The sequence below is a fragment of the Gadus macrocephalus genome, chromosome 3, assembly GCF_031168955.1.
Source record: "Gadus macrocephalus chromosome 3, ASM3116895v1".
Lineage (NCBI taxonomy): Eukaryota > Metazoa > Chordata > Actinopteri > Gadiformes > Gadidae > Gadus > Gadus macrocephalus.
The window spans coordinates 15,979,407-15,997,374 of record NC_082384.1 but is presented as its reverse complement, the minus strand read 5'-3'; the positions used below and the strand labels follow the sequence as shown (position 1 = coordinate 15,997,374).

The following is a 17,968-nucleotide window of genomic DNA, read 5'->3' as shown; positions in this document are numbered from 1 at the left end:
ACATCAGAAAGCTCCAGTCTAAAAATTTTACATTTAAATAGAAATGTTCTGCAGATGCGGGGGGGGGGAGTGTATTGGCTGGGGGTAGTCCCAACCAAGAGGTACTGGGAGGACCCCCTCATGTCCGCTGTGTGCCTGTAGGCACCCTGTAGAGGACAACAAATGGATACGGCTTAACATAAACCTAAACTGCAAATGAGTGCAATTAAAATCTGCAGGTCGTTGCAGCATAGTTTGCCTTCCGATGACAAGACAAGGCCCTGCTTGTAATCCCAGAGTTTAATCCCCTGCGGACCGGTACACAAGCTTTCCCGATTTTACCATCAACATTTTCAAAAGTTACCACAGAGCCATGTAGAGTGAAACTGTATCTCTTTGCGCAAGAAACCGATGAAGTTTGGAAGAAAATAACACAGAGAGCCGATGTTTGAAGACACTCTGCTAATGGCTCACCTAGCTGTTCATTGTGGGTTGGAAACTGATCCCTGAGTGTCCTTGTCGTCTCAAGAGGTGGCTCTGGGCTCCGGAGGAGCTCTTTCACACAAACCACAGCATCTTGTTCATCGTATTCTCCTCCTCTTCCACCACCTCTTCCGCCACTTCCCTGCAATCAGGGTTGCAGGCAAACAAAGGGACCTTGCCTTTAATTACAGCGCTATTTTTATCGGATATTGCTCATATTCTATGGGGTCAACTGTCTTACTGCACGTAAGTTATGATATAATGTTACATTACACACTACAATATCAAAAAAACAACTAGACCTATGTTGTATATTTGATATACACATACATACATCATCCCAATTAATTCCAACAATGTTCAAACCCGTAAATATCCTTACTTTTATTATCGATAACGGCCCATTACATTCTGTGAGGTCACATGCCAATGGCGTCATATACACTGCACTTTATGACCTAAGTTCTGGGGCAACAGTTGCTTATAGGCCAGCCACCATGCACCATTGGAGTGTTTCCCATAAATAAACGTTACTTGGGCGGTCATTTAAATCTTTAATCTTTTTTCATACTTTCTTTGAGAATGACAGAATCCTCGGCGATCAACAGTGTTTCCCGTTCATGGACTATGCTTTTACCGTTTCAAATGGGTAAAACCTTATTTCACTGCAGAGATGCAGGCAGCACACTGATTCGCTCTCTGGGCCCTATCTTGCATCCGGCGCAAGTGACTTAGTCACTGGCGCATGTGTCGTTGCTAGTTTACAACTGGCGCAGAGCGTTCTTTTCCCACCACCGCCACTCGCCGGTAAATTAGGGATTGATCATGCGCCCCAAGGGGCGGTTCGGCGGAAGGAGGAGGCGTGTTCTGGCGCAAACGGCATTTTGCCGTTTCTGAATACCATTGCGTTACTGACCAGGAAATACCTGGTTTAAAGTCAGTGGCGCGTTGTTCAGATGCTATTTTAAGGGTGCATGCATACATGCGCATGCGATGCATACGGATTGCTTGTGCACCTCGCGCATACACTTTGCTTCCCCCATCTACCTAGCCGCACATTCTTGGTAAATTATTTGGGAAAGAACAGCTGCTGCAGCGGTAATAAGTTGTACTTTTAAATCAATGCATCTGCAAACACCGTACAGCAAACACATATTTTCTTGACAGAGACATCGTGTAGGCCTACATGCCCATAACTTTTAGGATTGATGAGTATTTGATCGTGAAAAACATTGTTTTACCGCGAGTGCGTGTTAAAAAGAATGAATGTGTGTTTGCGCGTGTGTGCTCTGTTTAAACACACGCAAACTAAACACGTAACGCATAATACAATCAATGGCAATGTCTATTACCGCGGGGACACATGCATATTAGGATAGCATACAATACTGATAAGAAACAATGTTTATAATGTATTGCGTATATCATTAAATAGAACCACGGTTACCGCATATCATATGTTATATCATATACGTTTTCTTTGCCGAAATTTATTTGAGGACTCAGTATTTCTGAAGTTGTGGAAGAAAACCCCTTATTCCATGTGTGAATTAGGCCATATTATTTGGCAATAAACTGAGCCATTTGCAGTTTGAAATTCATGTGCATCTGTCTCATCGGAGACTAGATCTGTCAAAATATCAACTCGTCCGATTCAAATGCGCTCATTGCTCTTAAAGGGGATGGGAGCTGGCACTTTCATTGGTTTGTTGGACGTTACGCCCAAACCACACCTACGGGTAACTAGGCTGCTTCAGACCAACCCTTTTGACACTTGCGCCACGACGCAAGTGTCATTTATCCGCCTGTAAAATAGCGATAGCGCCTTAGAACCGCCCACAAAGCTACTTGCGCTTTGTGCTTCCCACTTGCGTTTCAGACCGTTAAAATAGGGCCCTCTGTCTCTCTAGTCAACACATTGAAATGGACCAACTGTGAATAGCCCCTTCTCCATGCTCCTTCTGAATCTAAACATGATCAGGCGCGGGACGAAGAATTGTGGTTGGCTTTCCCCCGCAGAGAAGACAGCTGGCCGAACTCCTTTATAGAATCAGCCTATCATTCAGGTCACTCATCAGTATTGGCGATGCCAGAAATACCAAAACTCTAATCGAATACGTGGCCTTAATGTCACCGAGTACTCGTGATGTATTGCCCCTGAGTCGTGTCAGAACGAACTTTAGCGCCAATGGTGTTGAGGATATAAACTCCATGTTCCCACACCACTTCATGTGTGTAACGGCCCAGCCCCAACAGAGGGAAACGCTCGTGATTGGCAACGCCTTCCATTCACTTTGTATTATACGCAATATCGCATGGGGCAAAGGATTGTGGGAAGGCTTGCATCAGGCGGGGGCAGGGGGCAGGACCAAAGTTGACCTTCATTAACTTTATGCAAATGAGAGTGTATCGCAACCCACATTTGGCACGTGATATGTGATACGATCACATTCCGCGTATACTGGCGGACTCGTTTTGAATTTAATTTCCTGGTTGTTCCATCGACCACGTTGTGAACTCCCGCCAATCGGGTATGGTCTGGCAGGGCGGAACCATGGGGGAACCAGGGCTGAAAACATGATGTCCTTTTGGTCTGTACTGCATCTGCGCAGCTTTCCCCATAGGAAAAACAACAGAGTTGGTCGCGTTCAATGCCCCAAAAACGTCCCAACTGAACGCCCCTTTAGTTAGACGAAAGCCAGGGCATAGGCAAAATGCGGAGTTTAAATGGAGCATTCTGAAAGGTCAGTTTCTTTAGTGGTCTTCTGGCAAGCTGCTTGCCAGGCTAAAGGGCACCTTGGGAGCTTATTTCAACATTTCACTGTGCTGAGTGAGCGACAGCCAATGGCAATTTAGTAAGCATAGGGCTGTTAAATTATATCTGCAGTACAGAACACGGATACGGTATCGATGAATAAAGCCTGGTCCTTTTTAATAATAGTAATTTAGCTCAGACCATGGCTATAGGCTAAGATAGACATTAATCCCAATTATATTGTTAATTTCTTCCGCTTGTTTGAGAAAGAGCATAATTCTTTATAGACTTTTTAAACGACTCGTTTAATCTAGTTTTAAGACTGAAACTCAATGATGTTTTATTCATTTTTGTCAGCAATTATTTGTTATTGTGAATAGTCAATGATTGATTAAGTCAATAATGACTCTGTAACCTCTGTAGTCTCTTTGAGGAAGGCAGAATAATGGTGGGCCATGAAACAATTGCCAGTATTGTTTCTTAGAATGTTTCTTTGTCACTACTTGGTATATATGGTATATATAGATAGGTGTATAACAATACAAAGTATGGTACTGAAAACGTTGTTTTTTTTTACTTGTTTTTTGTTACTTGTTGAATGCAATAATTCTTCTTGCACTCTTTGAGCCCTATCTTGCATCCGGCGCAATTGACTTAATCACTGGCGCATGTGTCGTTGCTAGTTTGCAACTGCCGCAGAGCGTTCTTTTCTCTCCTGCGCCACGCGTCGGTTAATTAGGGAATGATCTTGCGCCGCAAGGGGCGGCTCGGCGAAAGGAGGAGGCGTGTTTTGGCGCAAATGTTCCCTGGTGCTATTTTGACGTTTCAGAAACCACTTGCGCCACAAACCAGGAAAATACCTGGTTTAAAGTCAGCGGCGCGTTGTTCAGATGCTATTTTAAGGGCGCATGCATAATGTTGCTTTTGAACCTTGCGCATACACTTTGCTTCTCTCATCTACCTAGCCACTCATTCTTGGTAAATTATTTGGGAAAGAACAGCTGATACAGCGGTAATATGTTGTACTTTTAAATCAATGCATCTGCAAACACCGTACAGTAAATGCATATTTTCTTGACACAGACATCTTGTACATGCCCATAACTTTTAGGATTGATGAGTATTTGATCGTGAGAAAACATTGTTTTACCGCGAGTGAGTGTTAAAAAGAATGAATGAATGCGGGCGCGTGTGTGTGCGTCCATCTGTTTTAAACACACGCAAACTAAACACGTAACGCATAATACAGTCCATGGCAATGTATATTAACGGGGGGACAAATGCATATTAGGAACACTTGTCGATAACGAAAATGCATACAATACTGATAAAAAACGATGTTTATAATGTGTTGCGTAAATCATTAAATATCATTAAATAGAAGCACATACGGTCGCTACTAGCGACATCGCCATAGAACCGCCCACAAAGCTACTTGTCCTTGGCGCTTCTCACTTGCGTTTCAGACCGTTAAAATAGGGCCCTTTGTGTTTTAGCTTAAATGTTTAACGTTTAATTTACTTAATAAGTAAATAATATTTACTTATTGTTTAAGTAAATAATATTTACTTATTAAGGGTTAGCTTCGGACAAAAGTGTTTTATCTTTTGCAACTGTCATAAACCTCTGGACACATCGTAGATAAGTATGACATCCCTTTTTAAAATGCACTCGTAAATATGAACATAAAATCTGCATTTTAAGGAATATTTGCAGATTCCTTTGGTTTTAGCTGTTTACTTGGTAGTGGTGGTTTGACCTTTGGTGTTATTCATAACTGTGGAGGTGATAGGAATTGAGCATTGGATGTCTTGCATGATTTGTCATTCTGATTATGAACCTTTTGACACAGGAGAATCTTAAGAATCCAAAAGGCAGGAAGGGCACTCCACATATTCTGCCCCTCATTTACTCGTTGCTTTTAGGCAAATAAAGATGAATGAAATGCACAAAGGAACCCTTAGAGGTGGATTCACACACACAGACACAGCGAGAGAGAGAGAGAGAGAGAGAGAGAGAGAGAGAGAGAGAGAGAGAGAGAGAGAGAGAGAGAGAGAGAGAGAGAGAGAGAGAGAGAGAGAGAGAGAGAGAGAGAGAGAGAGAGAGAGAGAGAGAGAGAGAGAGATGTAAGCAAAGCTTTTTGACACATGCACTCAGACATACAACCAGGTGCATGTGTTCACAAAATAACGTAAAATATTTTTTTCGTCCGGTTGAAGTCGCTGCAGAGAGGGCTGGGGATATGAATGGTTATATTTGTTGAGTAATGGCCTCACGTGTATACAGTTCTGTAGACCTTAAATTACAGTTATCCTACCTTTTCCTGCCAGACACATAAAAATGCTTGCCTACAAATCAAATCCCACCTTTACATCTCTGCTCATTTTAAGATTTTGTTTTTATTCTGTTATATATGCCAAGTCTCCAAAAGCTTTTTAATTTAAATTGTAATGACTTTGAAGGGATTCTTGGACTAAGTGTCCATTGGAGGGTCCTGCTTTTAAGGCTTTTAGCTCCTTTTTTCTTAATAAAGGGAGAATTATTTTAAATTTAGCACACTCATAAAAAGTGTTGGTGCCAGCGAGTTGACAATTAAAGGCAAATAAAGTGGCTTGGGACTATTGTGAAAAAACGCTTGCGGGCGTACTTTATTGACGCATAAACATTCATTCTATCATGTCTACTTCACGCTACATGTTCCCCTCGGTATCCAAACCAAAACACAGCAGACTGCCAGTTAACAGAGCAACATATTACACACAAGTGACCCCTGAAAAAGCCTTTTGACCGCTATAAAATAATTTGATGGTCTCAGCAGGGTAGGCCGGCGACTGTAATTATATAAAAACATTCTATACCAAGCCCCCCTTAGAATCAATGTTCTTTTAATTTACTTTTTCTTTTCTTTTTTCGGTTTGTTTCAAATCGTTAAGTACCCTCGACAATAACCACAACAAAGCGAAACGCTCTGCCAGAGTGAGAGAGATTGTGTGTGTGTATGCGTGCGTGCGTGTGCATGTGTGTACTATATTTGTGTACGTTTAAGTCCACGGTGGGAAAGGGGGGCTGGCTGGCGCAGTCAGTCGTGAAAACAGTTGTTGTAACGGCGCACGCTCAATCAAGGCAGCCATGTAAATCTTAACAGAGAGACTAATTACTTTAGAAGGAAAAAATAAAAAGTGCCGAACACTCCTCTGCTGAGCTGTGTTGGCTGCCACAAGGAGATGCACTTCCCCGCACTGGAAGCCAAAATATGCTGCAATTACTGCAAGCAGACCTCATTACGCTAGCGAAATATCGGATACTTGTCGTCATTAAAACAACAAACAAAAGAAACAACAACAAACGCACTCTGTCTCTTTCATGTGAATGGAAAAAAGTTATTTATTCAGAAAGAATCCTGCCTGCCATTATTGTCTTTTGTTTTAACTTGCAAACAAGGAAAAACAAAGTTTCTAAGGAATCGTTTAGACAGGTGAAAAAAGAGGTAAAGGACATTAACCACCTGCTGGTTAGCTTTCATTGTACCTGCCGAGCCGACAATAAGGTATTTACAACAAAACCTCCCCAGGTAACTGCCTTATTACCTCATTTAATTGGTTGATTGACGTAATATAATTAATTAGGGTTAATTGATTACTTACTTGAGAAAAAAACTGGAATATACAATCCCCTAATTGATTTGCCATTATCGAATACTAAAGGTGACCTTACAAGCAGGATCCTAGTAGGACATGATATAGCTGCTGGCAGGGGCGCACTACATACTGTTGTTTAAAACCTCATACACTACATACTGTTGTTTAAAACCTCATTTTCCATCATATTTCATATGTCACATAATTATATATAGAATGGACCAAGTGATAAAAACAAATAGAAATGGGGAAAATGCTTGATGCTTCACTTTTACATCATACCTGCTCAAGGTCATTGTGGCCGCTAGTCCCTTTTCCCCCTGTGTTTTGCTGCTTGAAATCTATAAATCTATAAATCCCTTCCAGACTCACAAAAACACGACAATGACAAATGTGCATGACCTGGCTCTCCCGTTTTTTGGCAGCTGCTGGTCTGTCATAGCAAATCTGGTCAAAATGATCAGAGCCATGCAAAAACATCCCCATCTACCATCCACAGAACCCCCTCCCCCGGTCTCCACAAGGTAGTCCTTACATGAGCAGTAAGTAGCCTGGCGCCTTCTAATCAGTGACGCATTAGAACGCTAAACCCCACCTCTTCAAGGTGGGATTTGTCTGGATCAATTCGGTAATACATTTTTCATTTGAGCATTTAATCAAACGTCCCTCTGACCCAATCAGTGGCAGCACTAAAGCTGGGGCCGCGGTCCACCGGCCCACCCCACTCCCCCAGTTCTGCATTCCAGGTGCTCTGTCACCCACCATAGAGGCTTAGCAGACAAATGAATTAAGGGGTCACAGGTGACTCACACACTGGGATGCTTATAAGCTTTGCCTCCCTTTGTCGAAATTAGTTTAGTCCTAAAATAGATTGTTGTTTTTCTTTTTGTTTTGGGTGGTTCGAGAGTGGATTGGGGAGGGAGTGGGGCGAGAGTGCTTGAGAAAATCCTCTTTCTGTCAAACCCTTCTTCCTGTGGGTTCTTTGCAGTTTAATGGTTTCCTTTGAGGGGAGACAGAGGTAGAAAGTGCTGATGCGTTGCGGTGTGTGTGTGTGTGTGTGTGTGTGTGCATGTACAGTTGAGTATGCATGTCTACGTGAGTCTGTGTGTGCGCATTCTGCGTGTGCACGCGTGTCGGTGCACAGAATTTTCCATGGCTAACTGAGTGACTGATGAGCTTGCCCGTAGGAGTGAGGTGTCTGTGTGTGTACACATCGTGGCTGTGTTTGGATGTGTGTGTATGTGTGTCTCTGTGTGTGTTTCTGTGTGCTTGTGCACGCACATTCGTGCGCAAACTGCATGGCTGTGTGTGTATTAATGGCCGACATTTTAACAGGCTAAAGGCTCTGAACCGGCCACTAGACATACGGCAGCTCAATTCTTTCTATCACCGGAGTTCTGTGGGTGCTCATTATTCCAGTAGAAGTGCACCTTGATTAGTGTACCCCTCAACCAAAATGTACAGTTCAAACGAGACTTGGAGAAAACATGCTCAGTCGGTTGCCAGTGTCTGCTTAACTCAGATTGATGATGATATATTTTTTCTCTGTTCCCCGGAAGGACAGTGGTGAGCCATTAAAGACCCTAAAAGTCCCTTCCCTCCGTTTTTTTTCTTATAATTTCTTCCCTTGTCTCACGAATCAACAATTTCCCAATCTTATGGACTATTTATGAGTGATGTACAAATCACATGTTTGCATGATGTATGTTTGTATCTTTTTATCTGCATATGTACTCTTCCCCGCTGTCCCACAGCCCCAAACGACAAATACAAGCATCATATCCGTCTCACAAAGAGCTCGTGTGTTGTGGACCTGTTTTTGCTGCTGCACGTCAAATGACAGAGATGTCTCATAAGCAGCTAATGTGGGCCCGAGAAACCCAACACAACAAGCACGCTTAGACAACTCGGCTTTCCCGTCCCTCTACTTACGGTGCATCCTGTTAGTGGTGCTGTCGAGAGGTTAATAACGTGTATAATAACAACGTGTACCCCTCTAAATAACGATAATAATCTCGCCCTCGATGATCCCCTATGAGATGACATAGTCAGTAGATCTCTCCCGAGTACTGAAACTACTTAACTAGCAGTAAGACAAGGAAAACAATGGGCAGAGGGAGTTAGTGGGCATGTAAACACTGGTGTATACAAATGTGTCTTTTTATGAAAACATGGCTATTGTGCAATCTATCCAACAGCCGAGGTGAGATGCATCACGATAAACTGTTTCATAGATGAAAAAGAAAATACCATGCAAATGGATTCAGGGCTGTCCCTATTGGTCGGATGTGATACATCACGATGTAATTCATTGCAATATATTTGTAAACCGTTTCCTTTGTTGGCCTTTGTTGCAAATCAAATTAAAAAAAGAAGGGCACACCCCTGTGACTGACTGGGCAAGAGAGAGGGAGAGGGAGAGGGAGGGAGGGAGAGGGAGAGGGGGCGAGACAGAGAGAGAGAGGAATAGAGAGTGATCAATAGTAAAATGATAACATGTGTATCATATTGCTTTTGGCCATTACAGAGATGAGTCCTGTAACAATGCCTGGATTCAGTGGCAAGTACCTTCCAGCCCCAACATGCTGATCATTGTAACACACCTCTAGAACACACACACACAGACAGGGCATATGTTTATCCAGACGCTTCCAGAAAGAAGGACTTTTACCAGCCTTATTTAATCATCATGCACCTAGACGCCTGTTACAGCTGACCCTGAAATAAACAAACAGACGTCTGGCCACACTGTTGAACCGACACACACGCCTTGTTAGAGGGTTGAGGGTGCAGGAGGTGCAGGTAGGACCCAAACGCAGACGGTATTGGAAACGGCACTTTATTTCTGCCAAAAGGCTAAGGCAAGGAGCAAGGAGCAAGGAGTAAGGGAACACAGGTAGCCACAGAGAGCACGCAGGACCAACAAACTATAATGACAGCAAACCACAAGCAACCACAATGACAGCACAAGGAACAAAGGAAAGACGAGGGCTTAAATAACAAACACAACGAGGAACAGCTGAGACACATTAGGGGAGGGAACAGTAATCAACACAGGAGGGAAACACAGGGAAACACACACACCCTGACACGCCTAACACTTTTGATGCCATGGTAACTGATGATGGCTCAGCATTTCAAAGGGGTTTCATACACCTCTTCTTTCTTTAGCAGCGTAAATCTGAAAAGCAAGCTTTGTCATTGTTATTATTTTATTTCCCTAGTTGTAGTGATTGACTGTCACCCAGTAAAAGTAAATATATCCCATTCCCGAGTGCTTTCCAGAGTCCAAAACAATGGTACAGCTAACTAACACCTGTCAGCCACAGGGACTTCAAGAGTCTATAAAGCATTGCTTGACTCGAACAGGTGAGCGCTCAGTTCTGGATTCAACGTTGGTGTTCCTGCAATGGGCACAGTGTGTCGGCTTCAGGTGTTCACACGGCGTGGAGGTGCTGAGGAGCCGGGCCAATCACTGTCTCTGTGACTGAGCCATTGATCTGGGTAATTGTCACCTGCTTCTTTAAAGGGAGCTGAGAGAGGGTTTGATTCTAGCTGTTTCCTTTCCTCCATGTAACTGTTTGAAGAGGGGACCACTTCAGGCTCTGCACTACCATATTTTTGTGCATGCCTGCATCTGTATGTGTGTGTGTGTGTGTGTGTGTGTGTGTGTGTGTGTGTGTGTGTGTGTGTGTGTGTGTGTGTGTGTGTGTGTGTGTGTGTGTGTGTGTGTGTGTGTGTCTGTCTCTGTGTGTGTGTGTGTGTGTGTGTGTGTGTGTGTGTGTGTGTGTGTGTGTGTGTGTGCATGACCATGTGTGTGTGTCTCTGTCTGTGTGTGTGTGTGTGTGTGTGTGTGTGTGTGTGTATGTGAAAGATCATGCACAGCCTGTAGCCTTATTGGCCTGGGGGTTAGCTAGGAGCTGCATCCTGTTATATAAATGCTTTAAATCATAATACGCTCTGCAATCTACCATGGCCTTGTACGGTGTATCGCAGGCAGCGCACACGCAGACAAACCCCACACTGCGAGCTTACAGGTTCGATGGCATGATAATGTCACCTTATGAGGTTTTCTGACATTAATATGAGTTCCCTTAGCCTGCCTATGGTCTCCCAGTAACTAGAAATGGCGTTAGGTTTAAAACGAGCTCTAGGTATCCTTTTCTGCCTTTGAAAAAACAAAGCTCAAACGCGCCGATTTGGAACTTTCCCCGTATGTCATTATCCGGGGACATGTTACCTCCCCTTTCTCTGCTTTGCCCAATGAGCTATGACCGTGCGAGCGCCACGTGTGTGTGTGTGAATGAACACACTGTAACGCAAGTGTTGTACAGTGTTCTTTGTTATTTGGATAACCGTTCTGCTGTTGGTGTTATGGCGGTGGTGTTATGGCGGTGGTGCCACGCGGCGGTGGTTGTGCCTCGCGGTGGTAGTGGTGCCATGCGGCGGTGGTGGTGCCTCGCGGTGGTGGTGGTGCCACGCGGCGGTGGTGGTGCCACGCGGCGGTGGTGGTGCCTCGCGGTGGTGGTGGTGCCACGCGGCGGTGGTGGTGCCACGCGGCGGTGGTGCCACGCGGCGGTGGTGGTGCCTCGCGGCGGTGGTGGTGCCACGCGGCGGTGGTGGTGCCACGCGGCGGTGGTGGTGCCTCGCGGCGGTGGTGGTGCCACGCGGCGGTGGTGGTGCCACGCGGCGGTGGTGGTGCCTCGCGGCGGTGGTGGTGCCTCGCGGCGGTGGTGGTGCCTCGCGGCGGTGGTGGTGCCACGCGGCGGTGGTGGTGCCTCGCGGCGGTGGTGGTGCCACGCGGCATGCGCATGGTACCGTTGCCGCAAGCTTCTCAGGGCCACACCCCCACCCTCCACCTTGACCCGCCTCTAATAAACGGCACGTTTGTGGAAAGCTCGTAGTGGCTGTAATTCTGCCAAAGCTGAATTTCTTGAACGTCTTCAAATACTGTATTAAGGGCCCACTAACACCGATATATAAGCATCCACAAAGTAGCACGCCATGGGACCTTTGATAAAAAACTTTTATGATGATTTTCCTGTAATGTGTTAAAGGAAAGGTTGTGAATGGGGCCTTATTCATGCTAGCTCCGGCGCAAGTGCGAAGAGCAAGGTTTAGCCTTGCGCCAGGCAACAAGCGCATGAATGGTTAACTGATAGAGCGATTAACATCTTCACCTATACTCCTCAGCGTACCTCTTATCCACGCTTTCCACCTAGTCATGTGTTTGGAAAAGTACATTTTGGTTAGAGATGATGCCAGAGGCAACAACCACCAACCTCTGGCCGGGTCTGGCTGATGCTAGCCGAAGATAACAGCAATAGTGTCTTAATGCTTGACGTAGAACTAGATGACACAGATCCAGGCTTGTGTAGAAAATAACCACCGAAAACAAAACAACCAATTGAATACTGATAGTGAAGAATGTGTGCCGATTCATCTGTTTCTGGAAGCCTGTGGTCTGGTTTAAAGTGACTATGTGAGCAGGTGGCCTCAAAGGGCTTCCACTGTCCAAACTGCTTGGGTATTTTTTTGTTGCAGCACCTTTTAGTTGTATTTAGATGCAGAACTAAAGGGCTGATTATGATATCTCCTGGTTGGTATGAGGAAGTTATCTGTGGTTTTGGTGTGAGGGAGAGCTTTTGTCCGCTGTATGTTTCTAATGTTGTTTTTTTTGTGAGGTCCCATCGAAAAACGAGGTGGTTAATCTCAAGGGGTTTTCTCTGAATACAATTGAAATATATATATTATGGTCGCACGTTCACGCAACGCAAGGGGGTTACGGACCCGCTACGTCCTCGACCCTCCTTGGGTCCACTGCAAGGGCCTGACGTGCGCCTCACAAAAATTGTAACCTTGCGTCGAGGCGACGCAGCCGCAAGGGCTATTATTTTTCCGCTAACTACATAATTTCCGGCAATACGCTTTGTATTTAAAAAATCAAAGGCAAAGCATGTTACTTTTGCCTTCATTGCCGTAACCTTTATTTTTATTCGTTAGTAATCTGTAATAATAAATCTGTAAATGTCATAGACTTAGAATGTATTGATGAGATCTTCTGTTTTTGTTGCACATTGTTTGAGTCGTATTCAGCTTTCAAGTTTATAGAATCCATACCATACCATAATCAAAACTTCTAGTAGTAGACCAATTGTAAATGAATAGCATGCACAGACAAAGACCAACTATTTGTTCTCTCTTTACCACGGCCACGCACAGGTAAACCCGACCCAGAACCATAAAGGTTCACAACTATGTCGAAACGACTATGTGGTGATTGCGTTGCATGAACGTGGAACCCTAATCAGGCCTTAATACTATGCTTCGCTTAGCTAACACTGAAACACAGCAGCAACGTTTTTCTAGAGCTACTCCACACTCAGCAAGTTCTTCAAAAACTTGGTTTGTGTACCATTTAAAACTTTTTTGTTCACTGTCAAAGTGTTACAGTTTCCCTTTTTCTCACTTCCTGCTCCATAGACAAATTACCTTTATCACACGTGCCATTTCTTTGCCCAAAGACTGGTTGGATCAAATTAGGGTTGTTCAATCCAGGGAAACTTTGGACCTTGATTGACCTAATACATCTAAAGGCCATATTGGTTCTAAACGATTCGGCAACTAGCTGTGGATTCCGCATTCAGTTTCTCAATGCCCATTCCACCAAATTAGCGGTGAAAGATTCCCCAATAAGAGAGCTGTGGTGCAGGGGCTTAAATGCATTTAATGGCAGAGAGGTGATGATGGGGAGCTAAAATCTGTGGTACCGTTTATTGAATATTGCGGTCATCTAGACGGATTTACAATGATTCTGTTTCTGATCGGCCGTGCCTGTGTTTGCGTGTGTATGTGTGTGTGTGTGTGGGTGTGCTAAGGGGGCTTTAGTTGGGTGTGTTTGGGTGTGTTTGTGTGTGTGTGTGTGTGTGTGTGTGTGTGTGTGTGTGTGTGTGTGTGTGTGTGTGTGTGTGTGTGTGTGTGTGTGTGTGTCTGATTGAATAGGTGGAAATGAAGGTTTGCGTGTTCTGGCAAGTATGGACAAGTAGGTGTGTGTGTGTGTGTGTGTGTGTGTGTGTGCTGCTTTCAGCATTCTTCCCGACAAGTTCCTGGATGCACGTTCCGGCTGTGGAATAACAAAACACTGTGAATCTGAAAGAGAGAAATATTAACTCCACATTCACCGCACCACCCTTTGATCGCGGAGTCCAGAGCAAGAGTTTCCTTGAGGTGAATAACACATTCTCTTTCGCCTTGGCCGAATTATCTGTGTGAGTATCAAGCCTTCTGAATTGAAACAGTGAACAGGCTTTGTGACTGTGCTGTTGTCTCGCTTGCCGCAGCTACGTTGAAGGCCGTTACAGTGTCAAAGACTACTGAGCCAATGGCTGGGGATGGTGACACTGTTTCCTGTCCTATTCAGTTCAGTGTTTTAGCTTTTAATTTGTGGGTTGTATTCATTGAATATGTCTAATCTGAATTCCGACTTCATGCGGATTTCGTCTGTAGGCAAATTTGAGTGCCTTTAAAAATTATAATTCTCTTGCCAATCATTTGCGCTTCAGGGTTTTTAAGTCACAAATTTGTTCATCGTAGTCTACAACACTTAATCACTTATAGCCTCCTTTTTCTCAAATTTTAGAATACCTTCTTAACCTGTTTTAGACGTTTTTTGGTTATTAATTCTAAATCAAAACCTCTCAGAACTGAGGGCAAAAAATAATTTATGTCATTGAAGTGTGGTGACTGGAGATGCCTGATGCCAGAGGAAAGGAGCTCTGCTTATTAGCAGCCCTGATTGTACAATCAACCACCTTGCTGTGCATGGGAACTAAATATGGATGGTTTACTTTCGTCTGTGAAAAGGAATGCGTTCACAGCTTTATTTTTTATTCATTTGTTTACAGGAGATTTTTTTGACAGGTATAGCTTTCGTTTAGAAAACAAACAAATTCCCAGAGAACATGATTAGTGTTAGGCAGAGACATATTTTGCAACAACTGCCTTTGGCTCCAATGCTCTGCATACCTTTTAGAACATAACACATTTCAACAAGCCCACAGAGATGCGGTCCACAGTAGCGTTGAAGAAGATGTACTTAACGAAACAGGTGGGAAAATAATACCATACTATTCATCACCGAATGGAAAATGATGCAGCATGTTGTGCTACAAGAATCATGTGACCCCTCTGTCCAACAACAAACAATGGACACTTTGATCACAGAACCTAACCTTTCAGCCGCCAACAATCGCTTTTCTCGTTCTCTTGAAGAACACAGAGAAAGGAAGTGGACTACTTTGTCTGTCCTTCTGTCATTAGGTCTGACTTCCTGCCTACCTGCCTGTTTGTCTGCTGACATGACATGTCTAGATATTGCATAGAGAAATGGGGTCAGGTCAGAAAGGGAGAAGGAACAATCCAAACGAGGAGACTAGGAGACATGAGCTCAACTCTGCAAGACCCACACACACAGAGGGCGGCTTGTTGGCTGTGATTTCCTCTTCCATACACTGTGCACACATCATATTGCACACAGCAATACGCAGCCATGGAAACTGCAAAGTCAAAGGTACAGCCAAGTTTACATTTGAAACACTGAGGAAACTTTACCAACTGTTAAGATCCTATAATGCTTAGAACACTTGAAAACGTCTTCAAAACACTTCAAATACGTTCAAACGTATTTTTGTACTTCTTAACTGCTTTGGAGAAATCTCTTGTCACCAGTCATTGTAAATGCAAAACTACCTGAACATGGTTTGGTGAAGGCACTTCAGAAAAAGGTTCCTTAGGATTACAGCAACACACAAACTCTGCTGTTCCTACTTGCTCTGAACATGCATTCTTGAATTGGTGCATATAACATTTTGTAAGCTTGCCCACAATTTCCCTGACATTGACCATAAACATACAAAATACAACTCTAAATCCTGGTTCAATCTTACATAAGATCTGTCACAAATCTGTTACAAATACTGCTTTTAAAAAAGCAGCATGTGGGCGGCACCAGATGTACATAAAGCCCTCTGGTAAATTGCAATACACTGTATAAACATTGGGGACACAGAACGGATATTCCAGATTCCCACGATTATCCGATATAGTAAGGAGATCCCATAACGCACAGTTCAAGTACCAAACGTACGCAGTATTTTCATGATGATTTGAAAATCTTGAAAAGCGGAATAGATGTATGACTGCGGTGTTCCCTATCTGGCAAGAAGCTCATGGCATAACATGAAGGCAGCAAGAGCAAACCTATTCCAGAGCTTGTTGTGTCCCGATCCCACTGGCCAAAACCCTCTGCACTAACCCCCCACTGTGCCTCTTATGTCTGTTTCTTTGTGTGTGTGTGTGTGTGTGTGTGTGTGTGTGTGTGTGTGTGTGTGTGTGTGTGTGTGTGTGTGTGTGTGTGTGTGTGTGTGTGTGTGTGTGTGTGTGTGTGTGTGTGTGTGTGTGTGTTGTTTTGCTGGCATTGTTAGTTACATGACTGTACACACGCGTGTTTTCTTTGGTGCACAACCATTTTTGGACATTCCATTGCATGCGTATAAGCCTTTGCTGTTGTGTGTGTGTGTGTGTGTGTGTGTGTGTGTGTGTGTGTATGTGTGTCTCTATATGTAATTGTATGGGAGCACATTTATCTGTGTGTTTGTTTGAGAGAGCACATAATTATGTGTGTATGTGCGTTTGTGTGTGTGTGTGTGTGTGTGTGTGTGTGTGTGTGTGTGTGTGTGCGTGGGTGTATGTGCGCAGGTATGTGCGTGTGTGTGAGAGCATGTGTGTGGTTGTGGGCCTACAAGTGTATGTGTGTGTGTGTTCATGCTTGTGAGCAGGTGTGTGTCTGCACTTGATCCATTGTGTGTGCTGGTGAACCTGCTGGAGGTGATAAGGGCCAATGTAGAGTTGTGTCCTTTGTTCTGCTTGAATGAATCATTCCCCGGCGTTGAGCACATGTAAATTAAACCCTGTTGATCCCATCCATAAACATAGATTAGTGAAACTCTTTTGTGTGATTTGTTTTGCACTTTTTTTGTTCAGTATAGCCTGCATTAGTGATGGTTTAAATTGTACTGCTGTGAATGTGTGTGTGTCTGTGTGTCTGCTCCTTGGTCTTAAATGGCTGGAATTTATGTTAATTTAAATACCTCGAATAAGAATTCCCTGTCGGCAATTTGAGTCATCTGCAAGGGAATGACTTGTGTACTCGCTCTCTTTCTCTCTCTCTCTCTCTCTCTGGCAGCCCATGTGACTGTCTGTTCCTCCCTTTCTTTCCTATTCCTTTCCAACTCCATCCCTCTCTCTCTCTCTCTCTCCCTCTCTCTCTCTCTCTCTCTCTCTCTCTCTCTCTCTCTCTCTCTCCCTCTCCTCCTCCCTCTCTCTCTCTCTCTCCCTCTCCTCCTCCCTCTCCCCCTCCCTCTCGCTCTCTCTCTCTCTCTCTCTCTCTCTCTCTCTCTCTCTCTCTCTCTCTCTCTCTCTCTCTCTCCCCTCGCTCTCCCTCTCTCTCTCTCTCTCTATCTCGCTCTCGCTCTCTTTCTGTCTTGCTCTCTCTCTCCGTCTCTCTCTCACTATCCGTCTGCCTCTCTCTCCCAAGCCGTCGGCGTGCGTATATCTCTCCGCCTGACCTATTATTAGTCCATGTTCTCCTTCTCTATTCTTTTCCTCCCCTGTGCAACACCTCCTCCTCAGCCCCTTCACTCTACCTCCACCCCTTCACTCCAAAACCCCATTACGCCTCCCCCCTTCACTCTACCTACCCTCTCTTTTGCTCCCTCTCTCTCCTTCCCCTCCCCTCTTTCTTCCATCTCCCTCTTTCTCTCCCTCTTTCTTCTTCTCTAGCTCTGTCTCTGTCTAGCGCTCACTCCCTCTGACTAGTATGTGTTTGTGTCTCTGGCTTTTGCTCGCTCTCTCTCTCTCTCTCTCTCTCTCTCTCTCTCTCTCTCTCTCTCTCTCTCTCTCTCTCTCTCTCTCTCTCTCTCTCTCTCTCTCTCTCTCTCTCTCTCTCTCCCTCTGCCTCTGCCTCGCTCTCTCAGTCTTGCTTACAGTCAAGTGAACCACAGTTGCGACAGCATCAGCCCAGGCTGCAGGGTGTGCTTATGCGCACGTGAGTGCT

At 44.5% G+C, this 17,968-nt stretch overlaps 1 protein-coding gene across 8 annotated transcripts in view; it reads left to right on the top strand.

Annotated features, from left to right (window-relative positions):
* inpp4b (inositol polyphosphate-4-phosphatase type II B) overlaps window positions 1-17,968 on the top strand; it is a 134,144-nt gene that overhangs the window by 30,365 nt on the left and 85,811 nt on the right. For 2 of the 8 annotated variants that reach the window (XM_060047622.1, XM_060047619.1), the window contains exon 1: window positions 17,471-17,959. The exons of 4 other annotated variants lie outside the window; for them this stretch is intronic. The gene's annotated coding sequence lies outside the window, so the exon portion shown is untranslated. Of the gene's footprint in view, window positions 1-13,922; window positions 14,124-17,470; window positions 17,960-17,968 lie in introns of those variants that run through there. 2 more of the 8 variants (XM_060047621.1, XM_060047620.1) reach the window with 2 other exon arrangements.